The sequence below is a fragment of the Oratosquilla oratoria genome, chromosome 42, assembly GCF_046742065.1.
Source record: "Oratosquilla oratoria isolate Oo_2021 chromosome 42, ASM4674206v1, whole genome shotgun sequence".
Taxonomy (NCBI): domain Eukaryota; kingdom Metazoa; phylum Arthropoda; class Malacostraca; order Stomatopoda; family Squillidae; genus Oratosquilla; species Oratosquilla oratoria.
Window position 1 is genome coordinate 40,474,870 of NC_134818.1, and position 7,035 is coordinate 40,481,904.

The following is a 7,035-nucleotide window of genomic DNA, read 5'->3' on the forward strand; positions in this document are numbered from 1 at the left end:
TCGCCAGACTCAATATCTTCATTGATGTAACCGTATGTTGAATTACACCTTACATAATTTTCTTTTGTCAACCGTACATCTAGTTACTGCAATCTGCACTGCAATTACAGCTTGCGAACTGGAGTAGCTCCTCAGTAGTAATGAGATTAGATGTTGAAACCGACTCATAACCATGAACTACTATAATTCATCCAAAGTCTCTGGTCTACAGAAGCAGACAGTCCCGGGTTTGGAGATAAGCACGAAGAGCATGCTGTGCAGCTCCAATCTCTGTTGGAGGCAGAGTTTTTTTTATTCTATTAGCCTAGTTTCCGCCTTCCATGAGAACATGTTGTATGTAATTGCACTCAAAGTAGTACCTGGTGCAATACCAGCCTTGATCACCTCGTCCTTAATAGCCTGTATATCAAAGATATCCATATTTTCATCAATGCTTCCTGTCAAATAGAGTCGATTTCCATGGCTCTTAGTTGTAGAAACTGTATCACAACTATTGAAACCGTGGCAAAAGACCAGGTAGCGCCTTTGTCTTTCAGGAAAGCCTTGTTGAGTTTTCCTAATATCGTACGAGCCCGTCAATGTCATCACGAAAAGTTGATGATTTGTGCTTGAACTATGGTACACCAGTATTACCATCACATATGTGTCCTCTACCCGCACCTGAAAATAGAAAAAAGTAATATGCAAAGTGAAAAATGGAAAACTATGCAATCCTCCTTGAAGATGTTTAACAATGCTAATAGTCCTTTTTCGTATATCACTATCCTTGTATATCAACGTGCCATATAAAGAATACAGAACAATGCATCAATATATGAATCACAAGAATTGTAATTAATGTAGGTAATGTAATAATGTTACATAACGTTTTACTGACCTCAACAGAGTCACTTGTAACAGCATCTAATGCTGTTTTCACAACCAAAGAGTCAGCATCATTGTCACACTACTCTACAATGAAATGATGCTTCTGCATTGTTGATGAAAGGAGATTGATAAAGTCCTTCTTGTTATGAATGTTATCCAGGAAATTTCCCTTTGAACATAGAACAAAAAAATGATACTGCAAGAGACCATAAGGCTTACACTATGTAACCGATAATTTCAGCGCTCATTACATGGGTACCAAGCCTATTCCATTCGTTAATCACTATTGGTAAACTAGTTCTTGCCTATTTCCTTCTCAAATTTAATTTTGTTCAATTTAATTCCATTAATGCATGTCCTGCCCATTTGTCATAATATGATGACCTTATCTGCATCAACCTTGTTAAGGCAACCCAGTTGAACACCTCTATTAGATCACTCCGGACTCTGCGCCTTTCTAGAGTGTAAGTTAAGGTGCCTAAGCCTGTCCTCGTAAGGTAATTTTCTGAGCCCATGTATTATTTTGGTCAATCTCCTCTGTACTGATTCTAGTGAATCAATATTTATTCTATGGGACGGAGACTAAAACTGTACCGTCTTAGTAATGAAATTTAATGCTCTGTTAGTTCTATCCCTGGCGCTAATGCACTCTTTCCTGGTTTTGAGGTCTGGATTACTTACACTCCCAAGTCTCTTTCGTATTCAGTTTTCTCTAAAAAGATGTCATCTAATATATATCTGCTTTTTGGGTTGTGTAAACCTACGTTTAACACACTGCACTTTAAGATATTGAAGTTCATTTGCCATTTCACCGACCATGTGAACAATTTGTTAAGACCTTTCTGCGGTATCCCGGCGTATTACTCTGACCTAATTAGGCGTCTTATTTTAGTGTCACCTGCAAATTTACTAACATCCAATTGTTCACAATGAACAATAAAAGACCAAAAACAGAGCCATGGAGAACTCCACGAGAAACACTTCCCCATTTGGATTTAACATCATTAATGGTGATCCGCTGTTTTTTTTTTTTTTTTTTTTACTGATCCATGCTCTAATCCATTCAAACACTTTTCATCCTATGCCATGGGCTTTGAGTTTATTTAGTAGTCTTTGGTGGGGCACCTTGTCGAACGCTTTGCTAGTATCAAGGTCAATAACATTGTAACTATCATTGTTCTCTGAAACCTTGTAGACATTAGTGTAGGAAGATAGAAGATGAATTACACATGAGCTACCCTTGGAGATCATATGCTGTTAGTCACGAATCAAATTATGTCTCTTGATGTGATCTCTGATTCCATTAGTCATTACTGATTGTCGCATTTTACCTATATCTGATGTCAAACTGATTGGCCTGTGGTTGCACATGGACGATTTCTCAGCCGTTTTTGAAATTGACAACGTCTGCCCACCCCTGATAAATAGGCACGTTAACTGGTCGCGTTATTTAAAATTTACGCTGTTTAAGTACTCTCTGAATTTTTTTGTCTGGACCCGGGGATTTTGTAGCTATCAATCTGTTCGACTTCTTCCTTGCTAAAGCTAATGTCAGTTTACTTCCCTCATCCCGACTGACGATCGGGTCTCAGTCAGGCACCATATCTAGCTTCTCCTTTGTAAATACCGTGAGAAAAAAAATATATTAAATGCTTCACTCATTTTTCCCTTGAACCTATCAAGACTTCTTCGTAGGTTTCAATTGGCCATATCCTTTCCTTATTTTTTGTTCTGAAGAGATGAAAGAAAAATTTAAGTTGGTTCTCGCTTATCTGGCAAATTTGATTTCGTAGTTACGTGTCACTGTTTGTGTTTTCTTTTTAACTAATCTAACCATATCGTTATACTTAGATCTAGGTTGTATTTCCTCATTCTTTATTCTGGCGTAAATTCCTCTTTTCATTCCGATCTCATTTTTCAGCTTATCCATCTTCCATTTGGGAATAATAGTATTTGTCCTTATTGGTTGGAAGAGAATATATTTATGGTGGGTAGAAAAATCTAGTGGTTGGGTTACTGTACATTTTATCTAGACCATTGATCTCAGCTCTTTGCTTGTAATCTCACTTAGAGAACTTATAGTTACCACCGTGATCCGACCTTGGTCTAGACTTCTGACTGCGCCAGTGAACTCCAGGCTTACCGTATACCTGACCTTACTATACTTTTCATCTGAACAGCTGTTATTGTCCTCGTATGTAACCAGTTATCCTAAAATTTTCCTTAGCTTTTCAAAATTGGCTTCGCTGAAATCATGTTATTTGTATTATTCAATTCTTCCCAATCAATATTAGAAATTTACTTGAAGATCGCTAGTGTTTAGACTATCATCCAGTTGTAGGTTTCTTGTTAGATCCTCATTGTTATTCAATATTAAGTCCAGAGTATTCTTTCCCCTCGTAGGATCGGTAATCGTAATCGTTTGTTTTAGGAAATTATATTGTACAACATAAAAAAAAAGCTTTCTGATCTATTAAAAATTCCAAGTCAATATTTCTATAGTTAAAATCTCTAATGACCACAACACTTTTGCACTGGAATGCCCTGCAAATTTATTAAAACAGGGGTTCAGTCTGTTGGTGTCAAATGCTTCATATCCGGTCGAATTTGTAGATCACAACAAGCTTTTTCGGTACGATAACCATCTATATGATTATCCGTTTCTTCAACAATGGTACCAAGAGCGCCAGAAGTATCAGAGATGCCAACTACATTCTATTTGTTGAGAAAGCAGTATTTGTAATATTGTCTCTGCATATTACTTACTGTGCTCTAACTGGTGTAACTTGTTGAGCATTCACTTGAACCCATATCTATGATCCAGTTGTATGACAAACCCCATTTAGTATGGCAGTATACTTGACCGAGGCCGACAGGCCTTTATGAAGTTCTGCCCCAAATGGCTACTCTTCCATCTGTCTTCAGTCTCAGTCTCAAGAACATCTGATAGCTCTCAGGAACAAGTGCACAAAAACAGGAGTGATAATTGGTTTCTATGTGAGAGCATTGATGATATGCAACAAAGAATATATAGAAGAGTAGATGTCCTACATATTTAATGTCTTCCGCAAACTTATGTATCCAGCGGGACTACTATCCAAATTGAGAAAGAAAGCGGAAGAAATTTACGCAAGGCCAAAAAGTGACAAAGCTTCGATAAAATATCCAGTAGTACCTTTCGCAAAGGAAGCAAAAGCCATGACCAAAACGTTATCTAAAGCAGGCATCCAAATAGCATATAAATCCGGGCGTAAAAGAAAGGACGTCTTAATTAACAAACAAGAACAACACACCAACGAAAATTGCATAGTGTACGGTATACCATGCAGTGGATGTCCTGCAACATATTACGGTGAGACGTCACGGGGGTTGACAAAAAGACTAAGAGAACATAAGAACGACCTACGACATCAAAGGACTTCCAATTCACTGGTAGTGCATGTGGACACACACGGGCATTTACCAGAATGGGAAGAGGCACGCCCTATCTGGACCGGGCTCGAGAGAAGAATGAGAAAGCTGGTCGAGTCCGCATGCATAACACTGGGAAAGGTCAGCAACCACAGAGAAGGATTCGTTAACCTGTCATTTGCAGCCGCCAGATTGGTTATGGAGGAGGGAGTATCGGGCCAATCAGCAGGCGGCATCCTGAAACGTCCAGCCGGCTGAACCACAAGGAGAATATATATGCTGTACACACACGTTGACCTGTCACTCTGAAGAAGACTTGTAGTCGAAACGTCAGGAATATAGTGTTCTCGCTCTAACCCGCGTTTCTCTACCACCTTTTCCACACGCGCACACACACACACACACACACACACACACACACACACACACACACACACACACACACACACACACACACACACACACACACACACACACACACACACACACACACACACACACACACACACACACACACACACACATATATATATATATATATATATATATATATAGAGAGAGAGAGAGAGAGAGACATTGGGACAAATTGTGGGAAAGGTGAAGGGTCTTTATCTGAATATCGAGTTTATTCCTGACCGGTTTCGCTTACAATATCTTCTTCCACTCCTCTGAAGAAGCTATTGTAAGCGAAACCGGTCAGGAATAAACTCGATATTCGGATAAAGACCCGTGTTTCCCCCTCCACTTTTCCCATAATATATATATATATATATATATATATATATATATATATATATATATATATATATAGACATATATATGTATAGATGGATATATATAAGTATATATATATATTATATACATATATATATATATATATATATATATATATATATATATATATAAACAACCACAATGCAATTTAATTCTAAGCCATCACCACCGGGAGACCCAATGGAGGCCGACAAGCAGAAATTGAAATGCGGTACTGCCAAGGACTCGAACCAGGCAATCACATGACAAATGCCGTAGTAACTTACCAACTACGCTTAGTGTTAAAGTGCATTGTGGTTGTTAAAATGTATATCTAATCACTGGGACCCATTCAGTGTTGTACAAATACTTCCCCGCATTTGTATACTTCCAATTGTACTATTATAGTGGAGATGGGTTGAACGCAAAATTTCATGTATGTGTATGTAACTCGAGCATACACATATATAAGAAAAGTTGCGTTCAACTTATGTCTCTCTTGATAACGTAGTTGGTAAGGTGGAAGGTGGTCATGTTTATCCACATGCATTACAATGGAGTTAGATGTCCTATGGGTTTTTACGTCATTTTTATTTTCATTTATCCTTTTATTAAGTACGCGACCAGATTCACCAAAATATGAAGATGGACAGCTTTTACACGGGATTTGATAAACAACGCTGTTTTCGTTAGTGGGATTATTGTATCTATGTGTTACCAAATGTCCTACTTTGTTACCTGACGTCCTGGCTATTTTAATGCCCGCTTTTAGGAGAAAAGTGTCTAAGTATGAATTGACATTAGAGTTTGGTACTGTAATATATCTGGTTTCATTATTACATTTATTATCATTCTTATTTTTATCTTTGCTTTTGTTAATTATTTCTTTGGCTTTCTTTTTCAACCTACATAGGAGACCTTTTGGATATTTGAGTTTGATGAAAGTCTCAGTAATATGTTGTAATTCAAGATCTAGAAATTCTTTACTGCATATACGAAATGCTCTGAGGAAGAAACCTTTTGGATATTTGAGTTTGATGAAAGTCTCAGTAATATGTTGTAATTCAAGATCTAGAAATTCTTTACTGCATATACGAAATGCTCTGAGGAAGAAACCTATTATAATACCTGTTTTAGTTCTGTCATTATGTCCTGAGTAGAAGTGTATATAGTCTTCTTTATTGGTGGGTTTCCGGTATACTGAAAATTTCACATTTTTATCTATTCTATGGATAATTGTGTCTAAGAAAGGTAATTTTCCGTTATTTTCATTTTCTGCAGTAAATTGTATATTTTCATTTACACTGTTTAATCTCCTGAGTTTGTTGTTAATGTCTGTATCCTTAGGTACAATTACGAGTATGTCATCAACATACCTAAACCATTTACTATTCCTACCCATTATTGTCATGTATTCTTCTGTTTCGAGTATTTCCATGTATAAATTTGCTAACACTGCAGAGAGGGGACTACCTTTGGCGAGGCCAGAATGTTGTCTGTATTCAATATTATTAAAAGTGAAAGCGCCAAATCCTACACAAAGAGAAATTAATTCGAGGTAATCTTTTTTGGGGACAGGTAGATCTTCATTTTTCAAATTATTTACTACTCGTTCAACAGCATTTAGAGCGCCTTTTATTGATACTCGAGTATATAAAGAGGTGACATCGTAGCTGGCTAGTTTCTTGTTATTGAAATCTAAATCTTTTAATCTGTTAATTAGATCCGAAGAGTTTCGTAGATGTGCATCACTAATAGCTCCTAAAGTATTGGATAAAGATTTAGCTAAACATTTGGCGAACTTATGAGGTGCACTATTGATTCCTGAAGTAATGGGGCGCATAGGAATTCCTGTTTTGTGGATCTTAGGCAGGCCGTGCATTCTTGGTGGTAAAGGTGCTTCTTCAAGTAGGTCTAATATTTTTTTCCCTTTCTCTGATTTCTTTAATATTTTTCTCGCTTTTGTTGTGAATTTTCCGCCTTCATTTTTTGCGTAACCGTTAT

The 7,035-nt window shown here is 37.2% G+C and overlaps 1 protein-coding gene across 2 annotated transcripts in view; it reads right to left on the reverse strand.

Annotated features, from left to right (window-relative positions):
* Window positions 1-483: 483 nt before the first annotated feature.
* LOC143021788 (toll-like receptor Tollo) overlaps window positions 484-7,035 on the reverse strand; it is a 143,499-nt gene continuing 136,947 nt past the window's right edge. For both annotated transcript variants that reach the window (XM_076179517.1, XM_076179518.1), the window contains one exon: window positions 484-660. The gene's annotated coding sequence lies outside the window, so the exon portion shown is untranslated. The remainder of the gene's footprint in view (window positions 661-7,035) is intronic.